Genomic DNA, 18,724 nt, shown 5'->3' with positions numbered 1-18,724 from the left:
CACAACCTTCTACATTACAGCCCAGAATGTTAACCACTACACTATAGAGCTACATGGCCAGATCCTTTAAAAATTTTTTTTTTAAAGTGACACTTCTGATATATAGGAATACTTACTACTAGTAAGTATTCCTATACAACAGAAATCTCATATATATATATATATATATATATATATATATATATATATATACTGTATATATAAAATTATAATTTTTTTTATTAATTTTTTTATTAATTTATTTTTTAAACTGGCCATGCAGCTCTATAGTGTAGTGGTTAACATTCTTGGCTGTAATGTAGAAGGTTGTGAGTTCAAATCCTGCCAGAAACTTTTCACAAATAGAGGCTAAATTAGATTTAAATACACTGACTCGAGCACATGCGATATTCTGCCAAGCATAGCGATAACTGGTGTTCGGCCAAGCATGCTCGCCTAACACTAGTTGAGACTAAGGGCCTGCGAGCTTCTATTGGCTGATAAGAGACATGTGACCATGTGTATGACAGTTGGGATATGAAGAGAAACAGTTGCAGGCTTATATTGGCTAATGCAGGTAATTTTTTTGGGAATATCTCAGGAACGGTACATCCTAGTGAGCTGTGACCCCCACAAGATTTCTTTCCAGGTAGCAAGGGATGTGTATACCAAGTTTAGTTGAAATCGATGGTTGTGTTTTTGAGGGATCACGGAACATACATACATATGTCCTTCTTTATATATATAGATTATTAAAGTGCCATTCATTCCATGCACAGAGAAAAAGAAAAGGGGACAGGTGCAGTGCATCATGTGTGGCGTTGTTGGCCAAATATAAATAGTGTAAGTTTTGTTGTTCACCTTCCAGAACTTGTTGTGAGAGACTCACAACAGCTATGCAGATTTTGTTGGTTTTGTTCCCACCAGCATACAGGATTACTGAGCTGCAGCCTGGGTTCATGCCCGCATTGTTCTGTCGGATGCCAGGATTCAATAAAACGTGAAGAAGAAATGCAGAAGAACCTCTATTGCGGCGCTGCCAGTAAGGACATCTATCGCTACATGCAGTGTTCCTGCCAGGTTCTTCTGCATTTCTTCTTCATGTGCCATTCATTCCATGGCGCTGTACATATGAAAAGGGGTGCACATACATTATACAGACATTATACAAGACGAGTTACAAACTGGTACAGAAGGAGAGAGGGCCCTGCCCGCGAGGGCTTACAATCTACAAACCATATATGGAAGCATAGGTGGTTCCAACCGCCAGGTCTCAGGCAGTTGAGTTGACATTATCGAGCCAGTATGCAGGCAGTTCAATGTCTTCATAGCAGCCACCTGCAGCGGGACTCTGGGAAATGGAAACACAGGCTGCAGGCTGGAAGAGACCTGCTTTACAGATTGATGTAAGGAGCAGGCACGGGCAGGTGAGGGCTGGCAGCCTTAGTCCTGGGGGGCAAATCCAGTCAAGTGGCCCATTTTTAGCCCCGCCCATTATTAAAAGCCCCTCCTATATATAATAGGCCACTCCCAACAAACACTGTACAGCTGAAATTCTATTGTTGAGGCCTGTCTCTACACATCATACCGAGAGGGGAGGACCTGCCTGCTTCACATTATACAATAGACAACAGCAGGCTACAGCCAGGAAGCTCCTCCGCTCTCCTCCCTCCCCAGATCCTGCTCAAGGCCTGTGGTTCCCCCCCACCATCTGCCACCCGCCCGTGTCCTGCTGCCCCCTTTGGCCGTCCTCATCCAGCTCTGAATCCTCCTTCTGCAAATGGCAGATGTAGGAGACGGAGCATCTCCTCTCCTACATAGCGCCACATACCTCTTACATCCAGTGATGTCAGCTTTGTTGTAGACGTTCTCTTTCCTCCTCTTCTCCATTCAGACCAGACCGCCATGATGATTTTTCAGCTATCTCCCGTCTCTGCAGAGATTGAGAAACAGATATTAGTTTCCCACATTTCCATCATCTTCACATCTTCTGAACACCCTTTCCTGCCACCCCCAATACTATACTGCAGAAACAGTCTCCCTGGAAATACTACTACCACACAGATAGTGCCCCCTTCAACAATTATTGGCACACAGTGCTCTAAAAAATAACTGCGCCCAGACACTAATAGTATAAAGATAATATCCCCCAAAAATAATTGTGCTAAGCTGATACTATGCCAGGGTGCCCCCCAAAGTAACAGTGCTCCCCAAAATCTCACCAATAGAAATAATTATCTGCCAGAGCACACTTAGTAGTAATAGTGCCCCTATAGTGCCCATACTAGTAATCATGTTCCTCATAGCCCCCCAGTAGTAGTAAAGCTCCCCATAATACCCCCTAGTAGTAATAATTTTCCCTATGATATGACAGTACATGAAATACCCCTGCTTAGTGCCCGCAGTTGAGCTAATGTCCCCATAATGTATGCCAGTATAAAATACCCCTATATAGTGCCCTAGTAAATGCCCTCATAGTGCTACTCTCCCCTTCCCCATAGTGTCCCCATAATATGCCAGTAAAAAATGCCCCTTCTTAGTGCCACCATATTCCCCAATAGTGCTCCACTCCCCCATAGTGCCCCAAATAATGCCCCATAGTGACGCTCTCCCCTATAGTGCCTCCTATAATATGCCAGTAAAAAATGCCCCCTTAGTGCCACCAAATGCCATAGTGCCCCCCATAATGTGCCAATAAAAAAGGCCCCTTTAGAGCCCCCACTTCCCCATAGTGCCCCCAAATAATGCCCCTATAGTGACACCAGATGCCCCATGGTGCCTCTCACCCCTGTAGTTCCCCCATAACGTGCCAATAATTTAAAAAAAGCCCCTTTAGAGCCCCTAGATACCCCTATAGTGCTCCTCTACCTCATGGTGCCCCCCCATAATGTGCCAGTAAGAAATACCCCCATAGTGCCCCCCCCATAGTGCCAGCTCCCCCCCCATAGTGCCAGCTCCCGACCCCATAGTGCCAGCTCCCCATAGTGCCAGCCCCCCATAGTGCCAGCCCCCCCATAGTCCCAGCTCCCCCCCATAGTGCCAGCCCTCTTCCCCCTATAGTGCCAGCCCCCCCATAGTGCCAGCTCCCCCATAGTGCCAGCTCCCCCATAGTGCCAGCTCCCTCCCATAGTGCCAGCTCCCTCCCATAGTGCCATCCCTCTTCCCCCTATAGTGCCAGCTCCCCCATAGTGCCAGCCCCCCCCATAGTGCCAGCTCCCCCATAGTGCCAGCCCCCCCATAGTGCCAGCTCCCTCCATAGTGCCAGCTCCCCCCGCAAAGAAAAGAAAAAAAACACTAATACTTACCTCCATCAGCAGCGATGCGATGCAGACCTCTTCCGGCCTGTGTCCCTGCTGTGTGTGGCCCGGCTCAGGCGGCGCGATAATAATGACGTCATCGCGCTGCCTGAGCCGGCCTCTGATAGGCTGCAGGCATTAGTGCCTGCGGCCTATCAGAAGAACAGGGGAGGGAGACGCCTCTGCCTCCTCTGCCCCACAGCACAGCTGAATAAATATGGAGATGAGCGCTTCCACAATGGAAGCGCTCATCTCCTACTGCCCGCCGCCACTGCTGCCCGCCGCAATTATATCCAGGGCCGCGCCGCCTGTGGTGATCGGCGGTGCGGCCCTGAGGAATTAAAAAAAAAATATATATATTATTTGTTAAAGACGGCCCAGCGGCCGTTTCTTTTAGGGCGGTCTGGGGGGCAATTGCCTCCCTGCCCCCCGGCCCAGCTACATTTTGGCCATGTCCATTTCTTGCCCCCCCCCCCATCATTTCACATTTCTGCCCCTCATGATTCATGTCCATTTCTTGCCCCCCCCATCATTTCCCATTTCTGCCCCTCATGATTCATATCCATTTCTTGCCCCTCCCATCATTTCACATTTCTGCCCCTCATGATTCATGTCCATTTTTTGCCCCCCCCATCATTTCACATTTCTGCCCCTCATGATTCATGTCCATTTCTCGCCCCCCCATCATTTCACATTTCTGCCTCTCATGATTCATGTCCATTTCTTGCCCCCCCCCCATCATTTCACATTTCTGCCTCTCATGATTCATGTCCATTTCTTGCCCCCCCCCCATCATTTCACATTTCTGCCCCTCATGATTCATGTCCATTTCTTGCCCCCCCCATCATTTCACATTTCTGCCCCTCATGATTCATGTCCATTTCTTGCCCCCCCATCATTTCACATTTCTGCCCCTCATGATTCATGTCCATTTCTTGCCCCCCCCATCATTTCACATTTCTGCCCCTCATGATTCATGTCCATTTCTTGTCCCTCGTTATTCATGTCCATTTCTTGCCCCCCCCTCATGTGCCAGTATCAAGTGCCTCTCTCCTCCCCCCTCCATGTGCCAGTATCATGGCGCCAATAGCTCCCCCTCCCCCTCCTCCGTGGCAGTAAAGTAACAGTCCGGTATTTAAAAAAAATATATATATTTTTTATACTTACCTCCATGTCAGCGATGCGATGCAGGCCTCTTCCTCTTCCTGTGTTCCTACCAGCCTCTAGTGTTGAAGATTTGGTAATCGTGTTCTTATTTAGCCTGTCTTTCAGAAAAGTTTATGATGGGATTCGAACCCATGACCTTCTGTATCAGCGGCAAAGCACTTACCCACACAGCTATGAGAGCTGTATAGCCAGTTACTTTATATATATAAATATATAAGACTTCTACTGTAGATAACTTTGATACCTAGTGTACAAACATACACATGACAGTTTCCCCAACACACCCAGCTCTGCCACATCCATACACAGTGTGCTGGGGCAGCTGTCATGTGTATGTACACAAGGTATCAAAGTTACCTACAGTAGAATATATATATATATATATATATTTTTTTTTTTTTTTTAAGTAACTGGTTATAGAGCTCTCATAACTGTGTGGGTAAATGCCTTGCCTCTGATGTGAAAGGTCGTGAGTTCAAATCCCAGGAGAAACTTTTCTGAAAGACATGCTAACTGAGATTTAAATACACCAGGGTCTCGTAGCTCAGAGTGTGTGTTGCTGCCTGTCAGCTGCGTGCCGCTCTGTGACTGGGACGGGGGGCGTCCGAGCTGCTCGGCACACAGGCTCAGCGGGGTAAATGTAAGTTAACAAGTCAATTGTTTTCCACCCCGACGCTGCCCCCCCTTCTCTGCGCCCTCAAGCAGCCGCTTGGGCTGCTTTATGATAGAGCCGGCCCTGCTGCTTGTATAATATGTGTGCAGTATCATCTCTGAGTAGAATATCTCTCTATTGTAAAGTCACTGTGAGCATTATGCCTGTACGGTGACATCCCTGTGCTCCTTATTCCTGTATGGTGAAATCATTTTGTACATTATTCCTGTACTGTGAATCTGGGATATCAGTGTGTGAATTACCCCATGTACTTAAGATAGATCAATCATGAGCTTTTATGAACTTGCTGCGGTAGTCCACAGCATAGGCGATAAGAGGAAGTCCTGTTTCCCCTGCAGCCCTCCTGAAATTAATAGAGCGGTTGGGCATGTGACTTGGCTATATCCAGAACTCCCATAATTAAACAGCCATTAGGGTACGGGGCCCCAGTACTGTTGTAAGACCTAAGGTGGTAAATCTAATAGTTATCCCCTATCCTGTGGGTAGGGAATAACTTCAAACAACCGAAATACCCCTTTAAGTCTTTGCAGGCCCTGCTCCGGAAGGACATTTTAGCCATTCACATAAACGCATGAATGGAAGCAGCATACCTAGCAAACCTATACTTTAAATCACACTTATGTTAAAACATATATTTTCAGAATGTTTGGTGATTTTAGTTTTTATTTTCTGTCACTATATACAGTATAATTAAAAAAAAACTATCTAAAATCCTGCAGTTTTTGCCCTGGCCACTAGGCTTAATAATATATTGAGACTTCCTGTTCTGTACAGGTAACTTTTCAGCAGCTATCACATTATCATCACAGGCAGAATTACAATACACCTTTGTATACACAACACAGGGTCCATCATTTACAATAGGTGATGGAACAGCTTATCTACTCCCTCTTCACAACTGCACAGGTCACATAACATGCCTAGAAAACTCCTGTAGAAGTCAATGAGGTCCTCTCCTGTCCATTGTGTCTATGGTCAATGTGGTTTCTCTCGAAAACAGGAAGTCTTGACATATTTTAGTCCTAGTGGCTAGTGCGAAAACTGCACAATTTTATGATTTTTATTTAATTATAAATACTGATATGGGGAAAAAAATCACCACACAGAGTCGAAAAAAACTTGATTTAAACAATAGGTCATATTCTGATGACATTTTCCCTTTAATCGAGGATAGCTGACAATAGTGGACTGTAGCTGACAATATGATGGATCAGAGTCGCTATCATCGTGATGGGGCTAGCATTGTGTTGTACTGTTGTAAGACCTAAGGCTCCTTGCAGACAGGCGTGTCTGGATTAGGTCCGGATGCGTCCCGGTGCATTGCGGCAAACCCGCGTGAGTAGGTACGCAATTGCAGTCAGTTTTGACTGCGATTGCGTTCCGTTGTTCAGTTTTTATCGCGTGGGTGCAATGTGTTTTGCACGTGCATGATAAAAAACTGAATGTGGTACCCAGACCCGAACTTCTTCACTGAAGTTCAGGTTTGGGTTCGGTGTTGTGTAGATGTATCTATTTTCCCTTATAACATGGTTATAAGGGAAAATAATAGCATTCTTTAATACAGAATGCTTAGTACAAGGACATTTGAGGGTTAAAAAAATATATATAATTAACTCACCTCCTCCAATTGATCGCGTAGCTGCCGGTCTCCTGGTTCTTTCTTCAGGACCTGTCAAAGGACCTGTGGTGACGTCACTGAGCTCATCACATGGTCCAATCACATGGTTCATCACAACGGTGATGGACCATGTGATTGGGCCATGTGATGTGATGTCACCACAGGTCTTTTAGCCGGCAGCTCATTATTAAAGAAGTAAGAAGAGACCGGCTGCTACGCGATCAAGAGGAGGAGGTGAGTTAATTTTATTTATTTTTTTACCCTCAATTGACCTTCTACTAGGCATTCTGTATCAAAGAATGCTATTATTTTCCCTTATAACCATGTTATAAGGGAAAATAATACAGTGAATTAGACTGTCATCTTAGCAACCATGTGTGAAAATCGCACCGCATCCGCACTTGCTTGCGGATGCTTGCGATTTTCACGCAGCCCCATTCACTTATAAGGGAAAATAATAGCAGAATGCTTAGTAAAATAGGGCTGGAGGGGTTAAAAAAAAAAGAAAAATAATTTAACTCACCTTAATCCACTTGTTCGCGCAGCCCGGCTTCTCTTCTTTCTTCTTTCTTCAGGACCTGGGTAAAGGACCTTTGACATCACTGCGCTCATCACATGGTCCATCACATGATCATGGATTATGTGACGGACCACGTGATGAGCGCAGTGACATCACCACAGGTCCTTCTCCTCCTGCACAGCAAAGAAGAAGAAAGAAGAGAAGTCGGCTGTGCAAACAAGTGGATTAAGGTGTGTTAATTATTTTTTTTTTTTTTTTAACCCCTCCAGCCCTATTTTACTAAGCATTCTGTATTAAGAATGCTATTATTTTCCCTTATAACCATGTTATAAGGTAAAATAATAATGATCGGTTGCCCATCCTGATCATCTCCTAGCAACCATGCATGAAAATCGCACCGCATCCGCACTTGCTTGCGGATGCTTGCGATTTTCACGCAGCCCCATTCACTTCTATGGGGCCTGCGTTGCGTGAAAAACGCACAAAATAGAGCATGCTGTGTTTTTTATTCAACGCACAAGTGATGCGTGAAAATCACCGCTCGTGTGCACAGCCCCATAGAAATGAATAGGTCCGGATTCAGTGTGGGTGCAATGTGTTCACCTCACGCACTGCACCCGCGCGGAAATCTCGCCCGTGTGAAAGGGGCCTTAGATTTTTGTTCATTCACTTTGCATCTGTCAGCAGATTTGTACCAGTGAAACTGCTGACCTGTTGCACTTGGCAGCTGAAGGCATCTGTGTTGGTCCCATGTTCATATGTGTCCGCATTGCTGAGAAAAATGATGTTTTAATATATGCAAATGAGCCTCTAGGACAGTGGTGGCGAACCTATGGCACGGGTGCCAGAGGCGGCACTCCGAGCCCTTTCTGTGGGCACCCGCCCCTGGAAAAACTCTACAGTGTACCAATAAGCCTTAGACTTCTAATGGAATTCATCAGCGCAGGGCGCACTATGAACAGTACAGGCAGCACACTGAATGTAGGCAGGCTATTATAGATAAGTGATAAAGTATATGGAAGATATACTATTGGACTGCAGTATTCTGGTTAAATTGCTGTGTTGGCACTTTGCAATAAATAAGTGGGTTTTGGGTTGCATTTTGGGCACTCGGTCTCTAAAAGGTTCGACATCACTGCTCTAGGAGAATGAGGGTGTTGCCATTACACCTAGAGGTTCTGCTCTCTCTGCAACTACTGCACCCTCTGCACTTTGATTGAGAGGGCCAGAAGGTGTAAATGTGATCATGACTGACCCTGACTTCCCCTAAAGTTAATCAAAGTTCAGAGGGTGCATCAGTTGCACAGAGAGCAGAGCCTCTAGGTGTAATGGCAATGCCCCTGTTGCTCCTAGAGGCTCATTTGGATATATCGAAAATGTATTTTTCTCAGCAATGTGGATACATAGGAACATGGGACCAACACAGGTGCCTTCAGCTGCCAAGCGTACATGTAACAGGTCAGCCAGTGTCATAGGGACAAATCTGCTGACAGATGCCTTTTAACAAAATGCAAAGTGAATGAACAAAAATGTAAGTCAGATCAATATTTGGTGTGACCACCCTTTCCCTTCAGAACAGCATCAATTCTTTTAGGTACCCTTGCACACAATTTTTGAAGGACCTCAGCAGGGAGGTTGCTCCAACCATCTTGGAGAACTAAGCACAGATCATCTATGGACGTAGGCTTGCTCATATCCATCTGTTACTTCATGTAATCCCAGATAGACTCAATGATGTTGAGATCAGGATTCTGTGGGGACCATGATGAGCGGCAGGGGCAATATTTGAATTTGCAATATTTCGCTAATAATTTGTAGAATACTCGTCATATATTTGCAAATTCGCTATTATTTTCTTGATTTTAAAAATCGGCAATGTAATATTCACGTAAAGTGCACACAATACAGGCGTGGGTCACTTTTGCTACATTTTCCAAGCTGCTAAAAGTTTCCTGAGACTGGAGAAAATGGTTGGCACGGCGGAACAGTAAAAATGGCTTTATATGCAGATAGAATGCTCCAATATATTCACGATTGCGCTAATCGGCAAATAATGATGCGCAAATTTTGGCGCAATACGTGAAAATTCACATTTTAGCAGGTCTGACTAAATATTACTGATCGGCGCACTATGTATTGTTGTGACATCACAGCACTATGTCTGTAGCATGTATGTATGGACAGTAGAACCTATCACACTACCTAACACCCTGCACTGCAACAGCTACACTATATCAGGATATAACCTACACTGAATATCTGTATTATATATATGAGCTATCTAACTATCTATCTAATGTAGTGTGGAAAGCAGAGAACACAGCAATCACACTGCTGTCTCTTTCAGAACTTAAAAAAACTGCAGAAAATGGCTCCTGGGGAGGTCCTTATATAGTAAGGGGTAGGCAACTTTCCTATTGGTTGCTAGGGATGTTGCTAAGCTCTGACAAAGACATTGCAGCCTTCTCATTGGCCCACAAGCAAGAAGCAGGGAGGGATCATGGGTTCAGATGAAAGAAAATCTAGAATATTCGAAAATACAAATATATATCACTATATTCTAAATATTTGCAAATTTTCAAAGTGCCGATATTCACGATTAATATTCGCTATTGGAATATTTGTGGCCAACAATAATAATCACTTTCAGGACTTCTTGTTCTTCTTTATGGTGAAGATAGTTCCTAATGACATTGGCTGCATGTTTCAGGTCGCTGTCCTGCTGCAGAATACATTTAAATATAAACTATTAGCACTTCTGTTTTCCCGAAGGCATACTTATTTTGCTGAATTTTTCCATATCTGCCTAACTTTTGCACAGTACTGTATGCGATGAGATGTACCAAACTGTGTGAAAATGTATGCCATTCAGGAGAAGCCACAAATGTGGGTCATTCAGTCTGATATTTCATCTTAAAAAAAACCTCTGAAAAACAGCAGTGATATCAACCAGCATAATTACTGGTGAGAATTTACACGACAAACTATGGTTTTCTCGGAGTTTCACGTTCAGCTTTCTGTGATTAAAAACAAAAAGTCTGCTGACAAAGAATAGGAAATAAATCTATAAAGAAGCCCTTTTGTCTTTACAGTGTGGTTGAGAGGCGTAATAATGTTCTACAAAAAATTCATTAGGAACATATTTTTCTCATGGCATTAATGAAATTCCATCGCAGAACAGAGACAATGAACAGAGAGTGGTTTACATTACGCATTGCTCCATATTTTTTCAATTGACTTGCCATGTTGTCTATTGTAGCTCAGCTGGAGATTGTGCAACGCTTACCATACAAGCAAAGGGTTATACGTGGCTTTATCGTGGCTGCACATTCTGCTCAAATAAAATATTTACTAAGCTAAACTTCAAAAAACTCACATATGTTGGGACTTTGCATAATTTATGGCTTCCTCTTTTAGTTTTATTTTATCAAAATGCTCTATTAACATAGTGTCTTTAATTGCTCTTTACTTCTAGGTAAGTATACAAAACTATAAGATAGCCTTCATATAGTAGACAATCAGATAAGGTATATTCTAGACCACTTGACCTAAAGCAGTGGTTCTCAAATCCAGTCCTCAGGACCCACCAGCCGGTCATGTTTTCAGGATTTCCTTAGTATTGAGCAGATGATATAATTGGTGTCAATGCATCAGGACTTACCACAGGTATTTATTCTCTGGGATATTCTCAAATCATGACCGGTAGGTGGGTCCTGAGGACTGGAGTTGAGAACCACTGACCTAAAGGAACATAAGGCCAGCTAGAGATATAGCTTGAAGCTGCTGGTCTCCAACAATTTGCATGAAGGTCCTTTAGAATTTAGAATACTAATGCCCATCTATGTCAGGGATCAGCAACCTTTGGCAATCCAGCTGATGTGGCACTCCACTCCCAGCATACAAACATATTCAGCTGTTCTTCTCATTCCTATGAAAGTGAATGGAGCATTCTGGGAGTTGTAGCTTCAGAACACCTGGCGTGAATAAATTAGAGCGCTGAATCGTCTTCAAACAGCTGATCAGTGGGGCGGCAGGGAGTTGGACCCCTGACAATCTGATATTGATGAGCCATCCTGAGGATAGGTCATCAATATTAGGCCTCTTTCACACGGCCGTTTTTTTTTTTCCGTTTTGCGGGCCGTTTTTTGCGGTCCGTATACGGAACCATTGATTTCAATGGTTCCGCAAAAAAAAACGGAATGTACTCCGTATGCATTCCGTTTCCGTATTTCCGTTTTTCCGTTCCGTTTTAACATAGAACATGTCCTATATTTGGCCGCAAATCACGTTCCGTGGCTCCATTAAAGTCTATGGGTCCGCAAAAAAACGGAATGCATACGGAAGTGCATCCGTATGTCTTCCGTATCCGTTCCGTTTTTTGCGGATCCATCTATTGAAAATGTTATGCCCAGCCCAATTTTTTCTATGAAATTACTGTATACTGTATTTGCCATACGGAAAAACGGAACAGACAAACGGAACGGAAACACAACGGAAACAAAAAACGGAACAACGGATCCGTTTAAAACAGACCGCAAAACACTGAAAAAGACATACTGTCGTGTGAAAGAGGCCTTATGACACTGCACAACCTCTTTAAATAACATCTGGCCTTTAAGGCCTCTTTCACACTACCGTTTTTTGTTTCCATTTTGCGGGCCGTTTTTTGCGTTCCGTATACGGTCCGTATACGGAACCATTCATTTCAATGGGTCCGCAAATAAAACGGAATGTACTCCGTATGCATTCCGTTTCCGTATTTCCGTTCCGTTGAAAGATAGAACATGTCCTATATTTGGCCGCAAATCACGTTCCGTGGCTCCATTAAAGTCAATGGGTCCGCAAAAAAACGGAATGCATACGGAAATGCATCCGTATGCCTTCCGTATCCGTTCCGTTTTTTGCGGAGCCATCTATTGAAAATGTTATGCCCAGCCCAATTTTCTCTATGTAATTACTGTATACTGTATATGCCATACGAAAAAACGGAACGGAAAAACAAAACCAAAATGGAAACAAAGAAACGGAACAACGGATCCGTGAAAAACGGAACGCAAAACACTGAAATCGACATACTGTAGTGTGAAAGAGGCCTAAACCAGTAGTAAAAACAAAAATGAAAAATATGCCAGAAAAAAGGTCACAAAAAATTTAATTTCCCTATTAAAAGTTCAGATTTAGGCTACATGGACACGAACATTGTTTGTTTCTGTGTCTGTTCCATCCAGATAAGATGCGGACCCATTCATTTCAATGGGTCCGCAAAAAATGCGGACAGCACACCCTGCGGACAAGATGAGGACATGTTCTATTTTTTTTTTGCGATGCTACAGAACGGACATACTGATGCAGACAGCATCAGTATGTCCGTTCTGTAGCACCGCAAAAAAAAATAGAACATGTCCTATTCTTGTCCGCTTTAGGCATTGTTACAATGGATCTGGAAAAAAAACATGTCATATGGATGTCATCGTTTTTAGTTTTTTTTTGCGGATCCGCCATTTCCAGACCGCGAAGATGGTCGTGTGCATGTTGCCTTATGGTGTAAAAAAAAAATGGAATTTTTTGTGCAAATATTTAAAACTTTTTACCCTTATATCAAGCTTGCCACTTTTATAAAAAGTGGGTGGGGTGTGGATGGATGGGGCCAGTGTCACACAACCAGCCCTACCTGACCCTTGTTAACATGTTTTATGTTTTCTCCTCTGACTGTGCATTGCTCACATTTCAGATTTCATACAAACCACTGTTAGACTTTTTTTTATAAAAACTGCTAAAGAAAATGTATTTCATGTTTATTATTTGGCAGATGGAGTACGCAGACACGTGCTATTCATTTCTCACAGCAATATTCAAGGGTCTTTTGATCATAATGGAATAAAGAATAGTTATACAAAAATACAGACAGACATGGATTTAGGTGATGAGTAGTTGCTATGATGCTTAATAGTGTGAAAGATACAGCATTACTATATACATACATACAATGTATTATGCATACTATATAGTGCAGTTATGTCAATACAAAATATAAGGTATAATATTAATATGCATGCAAAAGAAAGCTTGCTCTTCAATAGCATGTCTTTATGTCCTCTATCTGATTCCCATGCAGAATTTGAAAACAAAAACTAGACCAAGAGTTGTCTCTATTCTTGGAGACGGCAGTCAGCAAAAACGCCATCCGAAGTGAAAAATCATATTAAAGTGGCTGGCTAGTTTAGAAGAGACATTAACAAATGCCCTTTTAAAGGAGTTGTCCAGTATTAGATAAACATGGCGTCTTAGTTCCAAAAATAGCGCCACACCTGTCCTCAGGCTGTGCATGGTATTTCAGCTCAGCCCCATTCACTTCAAACTGAACTGCAGTGCCATAAAAAACCCATGGACAAGTGTGGTCCTGTTTCTCGAAGCAGCCATAGTCATAGACTTTCTACACCTTCAGCCGAGAGGAGAGACAGCATTCAGCTGTCACACAGTCAGTGTTTGATCTGTAATTTCCATCAGTTATTGTGAACCAAAACCAGAAGCAGAGCATATACACAAATGAAGTATAATGGAAAAATTTGTACATTTCCTGTTCTGTGATTTTGACCCACACTCGCAATCACTGATGGAAGTCTCTGACCAGAACACTGACCAAACACTGTCTGTGAAAGTTGCCTAAGGCCCCTTTCACACGAGCGAGTATTCCGCGCGGGCGCAATGCATAATGCGAAAGCATTGCGCCCGCACTGAATCCTGACCCATTCATTTCAATGGTGGCATATCCTAGCGATATGCCCCCATTGTCTAAGATGGAAATACCCCTTTAAAGGGAATCTGTCACCTATTTTGACCATATAAAACTGTTAACATAGCAATGTGCGATAAAGTACCTTCATTCCTGCATGTGTCCTCTTTCTTTTATTTAACTTTTCATTTAGATGAAAAAGCGATTTTTCTGATATGCTAATGAAGCCTCAAGGTGCCCAGAGGGGCGTTATTACTCTCCTCTAGTGCCCAGTAACGCCCCCCTGCAGTGCCCAGCCAGCCTTTCCTCCAAGCCCAGCACGGCTCCTAAGAAATAAATGTCCTCCCACATCCTTGCCGAACAGCGCCGCCCCCCTCCACTACGTCATGTAATTTATTCCCCCCACCATCCTTGCGTCCTCCTCTCTTGGCCTCCGAAATCCCGCTAAGGCGCAGTATTGCTGAGTGCCTGCGCCTGTACGATACTCCTGCTCCAGAGGGCAAAAAAAATTGAAAGGGTCTGTACTGGAGACCTTCAGAGTGCATTGTATGTGTAAAGAAATTACTTGAGCGTAATGTATCACTCCTGGGTGAATAACATTTTGCTGGAAGCCCACTTTCCACCATCTATATTGATGAGAACAGTTAATGTATAATAGAATAGTACAGCAGCTACAGAAAATCTATGCCAATTATCCTGAACTAATGTGAAATGAAGGAACATCATTAAATTACCCACCAAATGCCAGATTTTTTCCCCTTAACTATTTAAACTATCAATCAAATGCATAATTAGACTGTTTGTTTTATTTCAATGCTAACCTGAGAACATTGAATATCTAATCACTACAAGGCAATTAAATCGTCAGTCATTCCTTGGCATCACTGGACATACTGTACAATGTTTGTTCCTTTTTTCTTATTCCAAACCTTACAAATTCTGTCGTACTATGAAAACCATCGTCTAACAGTATCCAAAAATCAAGTGCTGGAATAATATGGGTTATGAATACTGGTTGATGACTCAAAATGAATGAGTTGATCTGCATCTGCTTCGAGAAAGCATGTCATTCAATTTGTCCAAATTTAAAAGGTTTATACAGCTAGGGCAATTATATAGAAAACAGTTTATAAAGTTGTAAAATGACAAAGGTCACTCTCATCTTACTGTTTTCCTGCCACCGTAATAAAAAAAATTGTCTTTATTTCTATAGCACCAACCAGGGGAAGAACTACTGCTGTAGAACCTGCTACAGGGCCCACAATGGAAGTGGGTCTGGGCAGTTAGGCAGGGCCGGGACGAGGGCGCAATCCAATTTTAAAAGTGAGGATGTGCAATTTAAATAAATTGTCTCTTTAACCCCTTCACGATATCTGCAATACATATACGACAGATGTTGGGTCTTTTAAGATGGTGCCTGCTCTTGAGCGCAGTGAGCAATATAGCTAGCCGGTGCCTGCTGTTTCATACAGTAGACACCTGCGACTAATGTCTGAGATCGGTAGTATAATGACAGTGGACATTTAAGCTCTCAGATGCTGTGGTCAAATGTGACCATGGATCTGATAGAGATGTCGTGAACATAAAATTTTCCGTTGGCGAACACGAACTTCTGTGAATGTTCGCGAACGGGCGAACCGGGCGAACCGCTATAGACTTCAATAGACAGGCGAATTTTAAAACCCACAGGGACTCTTTCTGGCCACAATAGTGATGGAAAAGTTGTCTCAAGGGGACTAACACCTGGACTGTGGCATGCCGGAGGGGGATCCATGGCAGAACTCCCATGAAAAATTACGTAGTTGACGCAGCGTGTGGTAAGTTGAATTCGCAATGCGATTAATATAACCTGCATTAATCGTATTGCAAATTCAACTTCGAGCTAAGTTCCTAATGGTTGTATTGCTAGAATTGACGAATATAACGAATATAGCACTATATTGTCAATCTTCGTTATATTCTAGCAATACAACCATTAGGAACCCAGCTCTAAGTTGAATTCTCAATGCGATTAATATAACCTGTATTAATCGCATTGCGATTGCAACTTAGTCAAATTTGTGACACTGCAGCTTCAGAATGAATCTAAGATGGATGCTGTCCTTGCTTTTTGATAGGAGGTGGGAGGGTCTGGGAGGGAGGGTATGCTGATTGGCTGGAATGTGTCTGCTGACTGTGAGGTACAGGGTCAAAGTTTGCTCAATGATGATGTATAGGGTCGGACCGAACATCGCATATGTACGCCCGCCGCGGGAACTGTTCGCCGGCGAATAGTTCGGGACATCTCTAGTATATGAGAGGACTAAAACCTAGTAGCACGCGCTTCCGGGGTTAGAACGCTTTCCCCGAGCGGAGATTGGTGGGAGTGTTCTATGCTCATAATGAGCCTGAACCTGTACTAATTTATTTACATTAGACCCGCTAGCACGTGTTGAGACGTAATAATATGAATATTTACAATTGGTCACTAGAACCATTAGTTGTCTCTGGGTTAACACGTGTTGCTGATTTAACAGTACTAAAAATTAACATTATTTATCATTAAAATTAAACTAGAACGGACATGGTTAAAATTATCAGTTGTGCCTGCTCTATTACTATTGGTACTGTATAGTTTGTATATTGTTGTGAACCACTAGGGGACAACCTTCACTTGTATTCCCTGGCTATCTCTACTGCCTCCACATGGCAACTACTGTGCTTTGTTTGCTGCACACTGTTAGTATCACAGTGCGCTACCTTCAGATAGCGAATGTTCTCCTGTGTTCACTTTTTTGCTTATAATCAAACTACCTTGCTTGGCTCGGCACTAACTGGCTAAAATGTCACATATCACTCTCTGCCCCCATATCACTCTCAGCTAAGTTCCTAATGGTTGTATTGCTAGAATTTACGAATATAACGAATATAGCACTATATTCTCATAATGGGCCTGAACCTGTACTAAGATTCCAGGCTAATTATTTGCATATTATAATTCAGGCCAGCAGGTAACAGCACTGAACAGTAATGTTTCTGTATAGAATAATGGAGCAAATTCCATTATTTCATACAAATTGCAATCTGATGATTGCAAGTCTGAGTCTAGTGATGAGCGAGCATACTCGGCCGAACTCCTCGGCAGATCCGAGTGCTCGGCCGAATATTTTGACTGCTCAAGTACAATTTAATACAATGAAAGTCAATGGGAGACCCGAGCATCAAACCAGGCACACCCTGCTCTAAAGAGAAGAGGGTGTCTGGTTCACAAAAAAAAAGGTTAGAAATTGATGGAAACCCCATAAAAATGGTTTGGAAACAGTATTAAGAGGATAGCTGTATGCATCTTAGACTTCTTTTATGTACGACATACAATAGACAACCACACAAAGGCTATATGCCAAAATCCAGGTATGTACAAACCATCCATTTATCCATGAGACAGATAACATCCAGCATACCTTAAATGACAGCCTTGTGCACTATGAGATATTCTAAACCAGCTCTCATATGACTGAGAACCAGTAAACCTCAAAGTTTTTTTGCATCTGTTGGTTGGCTTGGGTGGACCTGCACACCTAGATCAATATCATTAGGGCGACAAAAAGTTTTCTGATTGTCCTAACATAATATTCAATAACCTTTCTATACAATTTTGTCATGTAAAAACTAATTTGCATAAACATGGGAATATGGGAAAGACATGCAAATGAGCAGAGTCTGCCTTGTTTTTCAGCTGTATTAGACTATGAAAACCAATAGATGGTGCAATTGAGTTATGAACAGTGCCAGCTATTGGTTTCACAGTCTTATGACAAGAGTAGACTAAAAGTTTTGTCAGAAAACTATGAGACCAATAGATGGCACTGGTTACAACTCAATAGCGCCATCTATTGGTTTCATAGTCTTCTGACAAGAATATTAGACTATCAGTCTTATGACAAGCTTATTAGAATCACAATTAGAATAGCTTGATGGCTTGCACATACCTGGCTTTTGGCATATAGCCTTTGTGTAGTTGTCTATTGTATGTCGTACATAATAGGAGTCTAAGACGCATCCAGCTATCCTCTTAATGCTGTTTCCAAACCATTTTGATGGGGTTTCCATCAATTTCTAACCTTTTTTTATGAATCAGACACCCTCTTCTCTTCTGAGCAGGGCGTTCCTGGGGTTCTCCCATTGACTTCCATTGTGCTCGGGTGCTCGGTAGAACACACGAGCATACTGATGTGTTCGGCCAGAGCACACAAGCACTTTGGTGCTCGCTCAACACTATTGGAGTCCACTTGGAGACAAAAAAAAAGTTTTGAAAAATATAACAAAAATATGAAAATTAAAATTACCCCCTTTTCCCCAAAATCAAAATAAACTAAAAAAAAAATAACATAATGGGCAAAAACGCCCGTACTATTAAAATATAAAAAAAAACATGCCATATGGTGAATGGTGTAGTGGAAAAAATAAAAATGTCCGATTAACCGTTTATCACTTTACTTCCCCAAAAAATTGAATAAAAAGTGATCAAAAAGTCATACACACACCCAATCTGGTATTAGTATGGCAAAAACTACAGATTGTCAAGCAAAAAATGAGCCCTGACTCAGCTTCTTAGACATAAGTATAAAAATGTTATGAGGGTCAGAATATGGTGATGACAAGAAAAAAATAATTTTTTCAAATGTTTTTATTTTTTTTTGTATTAAAATGCAAGAAAAACTATACATATGTGGTACCACTGTAATCATACTGACCTAGA

General features: G+C 42.5%; 1 long non-coding RNA gene across 1 annotated transcript; it reads left to right on the top strand.

Annotated features, from left to right (window-relative positions):
* Positions 1-2,263: 2,263 nt before the first annotated feature.
* Positions 2,264-8,205, top strand: LOC121009592. The gene is made up of 4 exons (XR_005780781.1): positions 2,264-2,274; positions 5,545-5,548; positions 6,053-6,063; positions 8,061-8,205. It is a non-coding gene; the product is annotated as an uncharacterized LOC121009592 (long non-coding RNA).
* Positions 8,206-18,724: the final 10,519 nt, after the last annotated feature.

The sequence above is a fragment of the Bufo bufo genome, chromosome 8, assembly GCF_905171765.1.
Source record: "Bufo bufo chromosome 8, aBufBuf1.1, whole genome shotgun sequence".
NCBI lineage: Eukaryota > Metazoa > Chordata > Amphibia > Anura > Bufonidae > Bufo > Bufo bufo.
Note: the sequence above shows the minus strand (reverse complement) of the source record. Positions and strands in the feature narration are given on the sequence as shown.